At 45.7% G+C, this 12,129-nt stretch overlaps 1 protein-coding gene and 1 pseudogene across 7 annotated transcripts in view; one reads left to right on the top strand and one right to left on the bottom strand.

The window, feature by feature from the left end:
* Positions 1–12,129, top strand: part of LOC126944990 (26S proteasome regulatory subunit 4-like) — a 1,186,326-nt pseudogene that overhangs the window by 265,181 nt on the left and 909,016 nt on the right. The window lies entirely within an intron of this gene.
* CHD9 (chromodomain helicase DNA binding protein 9) overlaps positions 1–12,129 on the bottom strand; it is a 275,542-nt gene that overhangs the window by 201,047 nt on the left and 62,366 nt on the right. For 2 of the 6 annotated variants that reach the window (XM_050774870.1, XM_050774869.1), the window contains exon 1: positions 497–564. The exons of 3 other annotated variants lie outside the window; for them this stretch is intronic. The gene's annotated coding sequence lies outside the window, so the exon portion shown is untranslated. Of the gene's footprint in view, positions 1–496; positions 630–12,129 lie in introns of those variants that run through there. One more of the 6 variants, XM_050774873.1, reaches the window with a different exon arrangement.

Genomic DNA, 12,129 nt, shown 5'->3' on the forward strand with positions numbered 1-12,129 from the left:
CCGGGGGCTGCGGGCCGGGGGGCGGGGGCAGCAGCCCGCAGCCATGACAGGCGCGGGGCGGGCCGCGGGCTGGCTGGGCCGCACGTGCGGTCAGCGCCCCCTCCCCGGCCTCCCCGCGGGCCAGCCCGCCCGCCCGGCCCCGGCCCCGGCCCCGGGCCCCTCACCTCAGGCAGCGGCGCGGCCCCGCCTGCCCCGACCCCCCCGCCTCCGGCCGAGCGGCGGCGGCAGCGGCGGCTGCACGTACTCACCGCCGCTCGCTGACTCTCGCGCTTCGCCATGACTGAGGCGCCCCCGCCGCCCCCCGCCTCGACTGAGACTGACACGCGCGGCTGGCCGGGCGGGGGCGGCCTCAGGCGACCACCCGGCTGACACGACCCGCCCCCGCATCACCCCACCAGTTGAGCAGCGGCCGCTGCTCCGCTGTAACCCCCGGGCTTCTTCCCCACGCCCGAGGCGGTGGGTGGTAGCGGCGAGCGGCGGTGGCGGCGGCACTTACCGGCTGCGCTGCCAGGCCCCCCTGTCAGCGCGGGGCCGGGAGGGAGTGGAGGGAGGAGTGAAGGGGCACCGCCTCCCCCGCGCCGCCACGCACCCGCCTGATTGGCCCAGTTCACTCCCCCAGAGCGACCCCACCAGCCCCTGCGAACGGCACTCCGGCAGCACCGGCGCGCTATTTGCATATTTGTGCCCGTGCCGCTGATTGGCCCGGTCGCGGAGGGGCGGCCGTGACCGCCGCCGCTCCCGCCGCGGCTCCAGCCGCGTTGGGCTTCCCGAGAAGGAGCATCCCCCTCGCCCCTGCCCTTCCCTCCTGGCGCGGCCCGACCCAGGGCGGAGGGCGGTGAGAGGCGGGGTCGCCGCTCCGCTCCAACATGGCCCCGCCGCGCCGCCGACCCAATCGCTGGCGCGGTTACTCCCGGAGCCCTGGGCGGCTTCGGGGCGGGGAAGGCTTGGGGCCGGGCGCCCTCTGGCCGGAGCGCGGGGCAGTGCAGTGGCCCGGGCTCCCCCGGCCGCTCCGCCGCGGCCGCCACGTCAGGCCGCGCCCTCGCGGCGGCCTCTCCCCTCGCGCCGCCCGCCCCGCGGTCCCGCCGCCACGTCAGGCCCCGGCAGGGCACGCCCCAGCCGCGAGCTGACCAGTGGCGGGGTCGGCGCCGAGGTCACTCACACGCAGGGCATCTCTCGGGCAGCCCGGATCCGCGGAGGAAGGGCGAGGGTTTCCAAAGACGTCCTTCTTAGGGACGTGGATTTAGCCCCACGTTCTCCTTTCGCGCGGAGACCTGGGTGTCACGCGCCCGTGCTGTAGAATCGAGAGCACGGAGGGTGCCGCGATGATGCAGCGATTGAGCCCAGGTGCCAGCACCTGCCGTGGCCGGCGCCCGCCGCGGAGACCCAGCCCCACGCCGCAAGCCAGGGGAGAGCGCGCACCTAGGCTGCGGCTGCAACCCAGTCTTCCCCAGGCTCAGGCTCCCGTTCTCCATTGCACAGTTACGAAGGGAGAGAAAAATAAACGCAAGAATTTAAGAAGAGAGAGCAAGCGAGCCGTGGGGGAGGGTGATACTGGTTTAGGAGCAGAGGATGTACTGGAAAACCGCCGGCCTAAGAAAGTGTTGGAGACCTGGGTTCCCTCTCGATCCATCACGAATTAACTGAGTGACCTACATCAAATCCTAGCGTGTCCCAGGGCCTCGGTTTTGCCTTCTGTAAAAGGAAGAGGCTGCACAAGTTTTCCAAAAGTCCTCCAGCTGTAAAATTCTAAGGGTCTCCTCCTTGCAGATCCTTAGCTAGCTTTCTACCGAATTAAAAATTTAAAATCCATATGAAAACGTGAGCTAGACAAAAGAAATGTTTGAACTTCGGTCGGCCTACTTTATGTTTGTTCAAATCTCTTGACCATTTCAGACCCAGGGAAGGTGATATTGCACGTTCACAGTTGACAGAAATCTCTTGAATTTCAGCCTCCGCTAAGGAGCGTCACTGTGCTTGTTTATGCCTAGCCAGAATGGAATGGCTGCGGTATACATAATGGTAGTTGCCAAGTAGTTTCATTCTTTATATTCCCCATGAAGGCCCTCCAGAGTGGATCAACATACCTCTATTTAACTGAGATACTGACAGGGCTGGGAGGAAACCCTGCTGAAAGGGCGGTTACAATTGCAACTTTGATTTCCTGAAGGTTACTTATAACAACCACATATTAGACTAAGAATGCAAAGAAAGAGTTTATCTCTGGGGCCCCCCACACTACTTATTTGAATAGTGCTTTAGTTTGCAAATTCAACTTGTTGAGTCAAATTTAAGGCCAGTAACATCTCATCTATCTGACATCACAGCAGAATGATATCCCACTTAAACAAAAAACTTGAGTGGCCTCCCCATCATCTAATGAAAAACGTTCATGTTTTCTTGAATGCAGCCCTCTGAAAATTATTTAGGCTTGGTCATTAAAGAGCAGTATGAGAATTATCAACATTATTGTATGCCATTATAATCAGTGAATGTTCTCTAAAATATGCAAAATTTGTCCCTATAATAAATGGTCTCTAGGATGCTGGTTTTTGTGTTTTTGTTTTGTTTTTAACTTCTGTTTTTGCTATCTCCTTCCTCACTACTGGGCTGACACTTCTCAATTCTTCTACCTAACAATCTTCTTTCCTACTTTTTTGTTGCTTTTATGCCATTATGAACTTAGACATCGATAAACTTTTATTAGCTTAGACTGTCAGATTTTGTGAAAAGATTTTCTGTGGGGTTCTCCTGTGTTAAGTACATAAGTTCTTGTGACATTTTCACTGGTCAGTGAAGGGTTTTCACTTCTGTCTTAAATTTTGGAGGTATCTCAGTAACTGTGGTTTCTGAATATGGGGACTCTGGAAAAATGTTGCAGAAGATGGCTCTAAATCTCAGAATTTAGGGATCAAATTAGTAAATATTACATTTTGCAACTGAAGTTAGCAAGAATCAATATCACAAACAACATCAAAATCTAGCAACACTGGCCTACCATTTCCACTAGGCAATGGGCTGTCTAAAGCCAAGCGGTGGCGACGCTCTCTAGGTCCCTCAATCCCACTCCAGAATAAGAATGTCTCCATTCCTGGCCAGGTGTGGTGGCTCACGCCTGTAATCCCAGCACTTTGGGAGGCCGAGGCCAGCAGATCACCTGAGGCCGGGAGTTGGAGACCAGCCTGACCAACGTGGAGAAACCCCATCTCTACTAAAAATACAAAATTAGCTGGGCGTGGTGGCGCATGCCCGTAATCCCAGCTACTTGGGAGGCTGAGGCAGGAGAATCACTCGAATCCGGGAGGCAGCGGTTGAGTTGAGCCAAGATGGCACCATTGCACTCCACCCTGGATGACAGAATGAGACTCTGTCTCAAAAGAAAAAAAAAAAAAAGAATGTCTCCATTCCTACCCAATGTCGTTCCAATTAAAGAGGCCTTGTTATCTGGACACAGGGATTTGTGTATCCAGAAAGCCTGTGCTATGACAGAGTGGCTCTCCACACCTTGAAAGAAACATCCTATCATAGATACATTTACTGAAATTTAGTCCCAAGCAAGGTGTTAAAAGTTTATATTTTGTTATTTCATTTCATCTTCACAACTACTCTATGAGAAATGGATTTTGTTGTTGTTGTTGTTTGTTTGTTTGTTTGACAGAGTTTCACTCTGTCGGCCAGGCTGGAGTGCAGTGGCACGATCTCAGCTCACTGCAATTTCCACCTCCCAGGACTGCAACCTCCACCTCCCAGGTTCAAGCGCTTCTCGTGCCTCAGCCTCCCGAGCAGCTTGGATTACAGGCCTGCACCAATATACCCAGCTAATTTTTGCATTTTTAGTAGAGACGGGGTTTCACCATGTTGGCCAGGCTTGTGTTAAACTCCTGACCTCAAATGATCCACCCACCTCAGCCTCTCATTACAGGTGTGAGCCACCGTGCCCGCTGAGAAAGGGAATCCCCCCCTAAATTTTACAGATAAGTCTAAAATCTTGTCCTGGTTACACAGTCATTGAGTGACAGAAACAATATTCAAACTTAGAACTGTCTGGCCCCAAAGGCTATAACTTGTAACCATTACACTATATTCTTCCCCTCAGCCTGAGTTTCCAATTCCATGTTTATCAGGCATGTTTATTTTAGTAACTAATTTGGCATCTTAGAATGGAAAATTCCCTGTATAACCATTTTGGTTTAGGTCACCAAAAGAATATCTGACAATGTAAATTTGTGAAGTTTTCCTGCAAGTTTGAGGAATATGAATCAATGCTTTAGTATCTGTTCACTCTGGAGAAAACTTATGCAATCAAGATCCTGAAACTAGCTGGATTTGCTGGTTCACACCTGTAATCCCAGCATTTTGGGAGGCCAAGGCAGGTGGACTGCTTGAGCCCAGGAGCTTGAGACCAGCCTGGGCAATATGGTAAAGCCTTATCTCTGCAAAACGATAGAAAAAGAAAAATTAGCTGGGCATGGTGGCATGTTCCTGTAGTCCCAGCTACTAGGGAGGCTGAGCTGGGAGGATCACTTGAGCCCATAAGGTTGAGGCTGCAGTGGGCTGTGATCACGCCACTGCACTCCAGCCTGGGTGAAAGAGTGAGACCTAGCTGGGTGTGGTGGCTCACACCTGTAATCCCAGCACTTTGGGAGGCCGAGATAGGTGGATCTCCTGAGGTCGGGAATTCGAGACCAGCCTGACCAATGTGGGGAAACCCCGTCTCTACTAAAAATACAAAAATTAACTGGGTGTGGTGGTGCGCACCGCCTGTAATCCTAGCTACTTGGGAGGCTGAGGCAGGAGAATCGCTTGAACCCGGGAGGCAGAGGTTGCAGTGAGCCGAGATTGTACCACTGCATTCCAGCCTGGGTGACAGAGTGAGACTCCATCAGAGAAAGAAAAGGAAAGAAAGAACGAAAGAAAGAAAGAGAGAAAAAGAAAAGATAAAGAAACCCTATCTCAAAAAAAAAAAAAAAAAAATCTTGAAACTGCAAAACTAAGGTTTAGATCCTACCTCAGTAAGACCTGCAAAAGTGATACCCACAGAACAGTCAAAAGAAGAAAGTTGGAGAACTCACACTTCCTAATTTGAAAACTTACTATAAAGGTATAATAATCAAGACAGTGTGGAACTGGCATAAGGATAGGCATATGGATTAATGGAATAAAATATAGAATCCAGAAATAAACTCTTACATTTATGGTCAATTGATTTTCAAGAGTGCCAAGACATTTAGATTGGGAAAGAGTAGTCCTTTAAACCAATGGTGGGACTGCTGGATATACACATACTAGAGAATGAAGTTGGACCCCTACCTCATACCACACAAAACAATAAACCAAAAGGGACCACACACCTAAATGTAAGAAGTAAAGCTATAAAACTCTAAGAGGAAAAACAGAAGTAAATCTTCAGGATCTTGGATTAGGCAATTATTTCTTACATATGACACCAAAAGCATAAATGACAAAAGAAAATATAAACTAGACTTCATTAAAATTAAAAACTTTCATACAAGAAACCACAAAAAGTAGATTAAACTTCATCAAAATAGAAGTGTCAAAGGACACCATTAAGAAAGTGCAAAGAAAGACAAAACAGAATGAGAGAAAATATTTGCAAATCAAATACATATGCTCCTCAACTTACAATGAAGTTTTGTCCTGATAAACCCATTGTAAGTTGAAAATACTGTTTAAGTTGAAAATGCAGCTAATACACTTAACCTATAGAACATTATAGCTTAGTCTAGCCTACCTTAAATGTGCTCAGAACACTGACTTTAGCCTACAGTTGGGCAAAATCATCTGGTAACACAGCCCACCATACAGTATGGGTTGTTTGTCTTTGTGATCATGTGGCTGACTGAAAGTTGAGCCATCATGACAGATTATCTACTATGTATCACTAGTCTGGGAAAAGATAAAAATTCAAAATTCAAAGTACAATTTCTACTGAATGCGTATCACCTTAGCACCACTGCAACGTCAAAAAATCATAAGTCAGCTGGGCGCAGTGGCTCACGCCTGTAATCCTACCACTTTGGAAGGCCGAGGCAGATCACCTGGGGTCAGGAGTTCGAGACCAGCCTGGCCAGCATGGTTGACCAGTCTGGCCAACCCCATCTCTACTAAAAACAAACAAAAAAATAGCCAGGCATGTTGGCACGTGCCGGTAATCCCAGCTACCTGGGAGGCTGAGGCAGGAGAATTGCCTGAACCTGGGAGGCGGAGGTTGCAGTGAGCTGAGATTGTGCCACTGCACTCCAGCCTAGGTGACATGGTTCCTAAGTTGAACCATGATAAGGTAGGGACAGTCTGTATCTGGTAAGGGTTTAGTATGCAGAATATATAAAGAGCACTCATAACTAAACAACAAAGACATAATAATCCAATTAAAAAGTGGTCACAGTATCTGAGTAGACATTTCTCCAAACAAGATCTACAAATAGCCAATATGCACATGAAAAGATGCTCAACACATTAGTTGTTAGAGAAATGCAAATCAAAACCACAATGAGATACCACTTCACTCTCATCAGGATGGCTACAATAAAAAAGACAAACAATATAAGTGTGATATGGTTTGGCTGTGTCCCCACTCAAATCTCGCATTGTAGCTCTCATAATTCCCACGTGTAGTGGGAGGGCCCCAGTGGGAGGTAATTAAATCATGAGGGTGGGTCTTTCCCGTGTTGTTCTCGTGATAGTAAGTCTCACGAGGCTGGGTGCGGTGGCTCACACCTATAATCCCAGCACTTTGGGAGGCCAAACAGGGCGGATCACCAGAGATCAGGAATTCAAGACCACCCTGGCCAACATGGTGAAATCCCCATTTTTACTAAAAATACAAAAAATCAGCTGGGCATAGTGGTGGCACTTGTAATCTCAGCTACTTGGGGGCTGAGGCAGGAGAATCACTTGAACCCAGGAGGCAGCGGTTGCAATGAGCCAAGATCATGCCACTGCACTTCAGCCTGGGTGACAGAGCGAGACTCTGCCTCCAAAAAAACAAAAAAAAAAATTAAGTCTCACCAGATCTGATGATTTTATAAAACCTGCACATGCTCTCTCTCCTGCCTGCCACCATGTAACATGTGACTTTGCTCCTCCTTTGCCTTCCACCATGATTGTGAGGCCTCCCCAACCCTGTGGAACTGTGAGTCCATTAAACCCCTTTTTCTTTATAAATTACCCTACTCGAGTATGTCCTTATTAGCAGCATGAGAACAGACTAATACAAAGTGTAATTGAAGATGCAGAGAAATTAGAACCCTCAAACCCTGGTACATTGCTGGTAGGAATGTAAAATGATGGTTGTTTTGGAAAACAGTGCTTCAAAAAGTTAAACATAGTTACCATATAACCCAGCAACCCAAGAGAAATGAAAACGTATGTCCACACAAAAACTTACATACAAATGTTCACAGCAGCATGATTCACAATAGCCCAAAAGTGGAAACAACCCAAATGTCTATCAGCTGATGACTGGATAAACAAAAATGGTATATACACAAACTGGAATGTTATTAAGCCATAAAAAAAAGATTAAGTACTGATAGTACAATACAGATGAACTTTGAAAACATAATTTTAAGTGATAAAAGTCAGATACATTCCCTAGAAAGCCAACTCAGAAGGCAAAATTATTACACAAAGACGTTTAATTTTTTAAAAATTAGGCCGGGCGTGGTGGCTCATGCCTGTAATTCCAGCATTTTGGGAGGCTGAGGTGGGCGGATCACTTGAGGTCAGGAGTTTGAGACCAGCCTGGCCAACATGGTGAAACCCTGTCTCTACTAAAAACACAAAAATTAGTCAGGCGTTGTGGTGTGCATCTGTAATCTCAGCTACTCAGGAGGCTTCAGCAGAAGAATCGCTTGAACCCAGGAGGCAGAGGTTGCAGTGAGCCAAGATACAGCCACTGCATTCCAGCCTGGGTGATAGAGCAAAACTCTGTCTCAAAAAAAAAAAAATGAAATTAAAAAATAAAAAGTATGAAAGCCAGATATAAAAGGCTTGACTGTTTGTTTATATTTATATGAAATGTGCAGAATAAAGTAAGAAAGTAGACAGAAAGTAGATCAGTGGTTGCCTAGGGCTGACATGGGAGAAGGGGGATGAAGAATCGAGAGTGACTGTTAATAGCTATGTACAGGGTTTCTTCTGGGAGGCAATGAAATAGTTTTAAAATCAGATTGTGGAGATACTTCCACAACTCTGAATACACTAGAAACCACTGAAATATAAATTTTGTCAAGTAAATACTATCTCAATAAAGCTGGTTAAAAAAAAAATAGTGATTCTAGGCTGGGCGTGGTGGCTCACGCCTGTAATCCCAGCACTTTGGGAGGTCAGGGCAGATTGATCACCTGAGGGTGCGAGTTCGAGACTAGCTTGGCCAACATGGTGAATCCCCATCTCTACTAAAAATATAAAAATTAGCTGGGTGTGGTGGTGCACACCTGTAATCTGAGCTACTCATGAGGCTAAGGCAAGAGAATCTCTTGAACCTGGGAGGTGGAGTTTGCAGCGAGAGAAGATTGTGCCACTGTACTCCAGCCTGGGTGACAGAGTAAGACTCTGTCTCAAAAAAAAAAAAAAAAGTGATTCCCAGTCAGCAGTTTCCAACTTTGTTACAGTATTGTAAACATTAAATCAACATATATGAATCTAACATATGAACGTGTTGAGACAAAAAGATTATTTTAATTATATTCATAAAATTAGTTACGTAGTAAATCGTTTTTAAAGTTTGAAGATTGTTGTAGTGGCACTGTTATTTCTTATACTGAGCTCACCAGTTTTGTGACTTTGTTATAATTTACTTAATTAATACATATTTAAATACACCATGTATGTATACTAGGGTAGGTACTGTGTTGGCTACAGAAGAGGTTATTATTCCCATATAAATAATAAAAAATTATGAATAATAAACATATAATAAATATTGAACAAGTGTGTGTATATGAAATACCTTCTTACTCATCTTTATTGACATCCATTCACAGGCCGAGGCATTAATGAAAATGTTCTTTCACTGATCAATAAGTACTGATAAACATTAAAGTGTGCTTTTTTCATCTTTTACACATTTTATGCAGATTCATAACTTAAATGTTTTATGCTCCATTACATTATAGACTCTAACATGATTTTCGTCTCTCAGCACTAATGAATAGTAGGTTGAAGAGCTCAGATACTTTTCCACTCTAGGAAAAGACTCTGAAAGGAACTTCAGTTGATTCAGCAGTAAGTGAAAATGAACTCCACATTAGCCCCTGGGAGTTGTGAAATTTCCTTAACTCGGTGAAGAACACAGGTTCTTTTTGGAACAGGAGTGAAGGACATCACTAGAAAGTTCTTTAGACTTCTTTTTCAGGCTCTTGTTCAAGCAAACAGAAATGAGGGCTAGGTATGCTTTCAGCTATGGGTAGCTTAAAGTACCTCAAAGATCATTTAAAAGCATGCTCAGCACTGTTCTCAAATCTAGAGGCCGCTGGTAATAACAACATCCAAAGGATACGTTCAGCCAGAGAGCTGTTCTTCAGATTCTCACTTGTAGGCCCATTTAATCAGGGACAGGTCTTAAGAGTCTCCAAGTTTTATCTAGTTTATCCCCTGCTTTTAGCCAGGAATATACTTCAAAGCATGATCCTACTTGACAGTTCAAATCTTAACACTGTTCTACTTTTATAAACAGCTGCTTGTCCTAATCTTAAAAGGTCTTCAGGAAAAAGAAGGTTTGCTGGTTTCCTTGATAAAACATCCCCGAGCATCTCATTCCTTCTCTGTGCATCTGTTTCTCTTTGGGTAACATAAGCACTCCTGGAGAAGTTGCATCTAAATCAAGTTTGGAGAGATCAAAAGGATGAAATGTGGCTGTTATTTAAAAAGTGAATTCACTCAACAAGTATTTAAAGGGGATCTGTGATGTCTCAGGCACAATGCTAGAGGCTGGGAATACAACAATGAACAAGATAGATATGGTCCTCTGGCCTCAAAGCAAATTATTTTCTAAAGCAAATAAAGAGTAATTAATTATTTTTATTCATTTGGTAACACTTAACCTTCATTTACAGGTACTGTAATTGGTATGTTTATAGGGTGTTTTGTTTGTTTGTTTTGAGACAGAGTCTGGCTCCGTCACCCAGGCCGGAGTGCAGTGGCACGATCTTGGCTTACTGCAGCCTCCAACTTCCATGTTCAAGTGATTCTCTTGCCTCAGCTTCCCGAGTAGCTGGGATTACAGGTGTGCACCACCACACCTGGCTACTTTTTTTGTATTTTTAGTAGAGACAGAATTTTACCATGTTGGCCAGGCTGCTCTCAAACTCCTGGCCTCAAGTGATCCACCCACCTCAGACTCCCAATGTGCTGGGATTACAGGTGTGACCTATACCACTTAGCCTAAGAACTGATGGAAACGGGAAACTGTAAGCATGTATTTTTCCAATCAATTAGGTTTTTTTTTTTTTTTTTTTTTTTTTTTTTTTTGAGACAGAGTCTCACGCTGTCGCCCAGGCTGGAGTGCAGTGGTGCAATCTCGGCTCACCACAACTTCTGCCTCCCGGGTTCAAGCGATTCTCCTGCCTCAGCCTCCTAAGCAGCTGGGATTACAGGCATGCGCCACCATGCCCAGCTAATTTTGTATTTTTAGTAGAGACGGGGTTTCTCCATGTTGAACAGGCTGGTCTCAAACTCCCGACCTCAGGTGATCCACCCGCTTCAGCTTCCCAAAGAGCTGGGATTACAGGTGTCAGCCACCACACCTGGCCCCAGTCAACTGGTTTTATAGGCATTGCAGGCATTTTATTTCCAGAAGAAACCCATCCTAGTGCAATTTTTTTTTTAAGAGACAGGGTCTTGCTCTGTTGCTCAGGTTAGAGAGCAGTGGTGCAATCATAGTTTGTTGCAACCTCCAAGTCCTGAGCTCAAGCGATCCTCTTGCCTCAGCCTACTGAATAGCTAGGACTATAGGCATTGCCACCATGCCCAGCTAATTTTTTATTTTTTTATTTTTTTGTGGAGATGGGGTCTTGCTATGTTACCCAGGCTGGTCTTGAACTCTGAGGCTTAAGCAATCCTCCTGCCTCAGTCTCCCAAAGCACTAGGATTATAGGTGTGAGCCACTACACCCAGCCTTCTGGTGCTATTTAAATCCATTTTGTCTTGTATAAGGTTCAACAAAAGAGAAAATGGCATTAGAGTTCCCTGGACATTTCCTGACTTGTTTTTCTTTTTTGTTTTTGTTTGTTTGTTTTCAGTATGGAGTTTCGCTCTGGTGCCCAGATTGGAGTGCAGTGGCACAATCTTGGCTCACTGCAACCTCTGCCTTCTGGGTTCAAGCAATTCTCCGGCCTCAGCCTCCCAAGTAGCTGGGATTACAGGCCTGCGCCAACACGCCTGGCTAATTTTTTATATTTAGTAGAGACGAGATTTCATCATGTTGGCCAGGCTGGTCTTGAACTCCTGACCTCAGGTGATCCACCTGCCTCAGCCTCCCAAAGTGCTGGGATTACAGGTGTGAGCCACCGTGCCCAGATGACTTGTTTTTCCTTACTTGATAGCCATGCTTATAATTCTGTCACCACCTTTCTGCAATCTCATCAGCGAGCTTTCACACTCCTACTTGGATCATGGGAACAGCTTACAAAAATCATATATTGCTGTTAGGGATAAAATAAATATTTTAATAATTACCACAATCTTGGTTTTTTGTTTTTTTAAATAACAGAGTGAGTTTTCTTTGCAAGTGGATTTGTAAATTTAATGTAAAAATATATAATCTTCAATACTTTTAAAATTATATTTCTTCTTCCCTCCCCAGCTTTATTGAGGTTTAACTGCTATGCAGGAAACTGCACATAATTAATGCCTACAATTTGCTGAATTTGGACATATGTATATATTTGTGATACCATTACCATAATCCAGGTAATAAACATATTCATCACTTCCAAAAGTTTCCTTGTGTCCCCTGTTTTCAGGTTGGGGGACTTGTTTAGAAAGGTTACCTCAGGCCAGACATGGTGGCTCATGCCTGTAATCCCAACACTTTGGGAGGCTGAGGCGGGTGGATCATTTGAGGTCAGGAGTTCGAGATCGGCCTGGCTAACATGGTGGAACCCTGTC

Source organism: Macaca thibetana, chromosome 20 (genome assembly GCF_024542745.1).
Source record: "Macaca thibetana thibetana isolate TM-01 chromosome 20, ASM2454274v1, whole genome shotgun sequence".
NCBI classification, from domain to species: Eukaryota; Metazoa; Chordata; class Mammalia; order Primates; family Cercopithecidae; genus Macaca; species Macaca thibetana.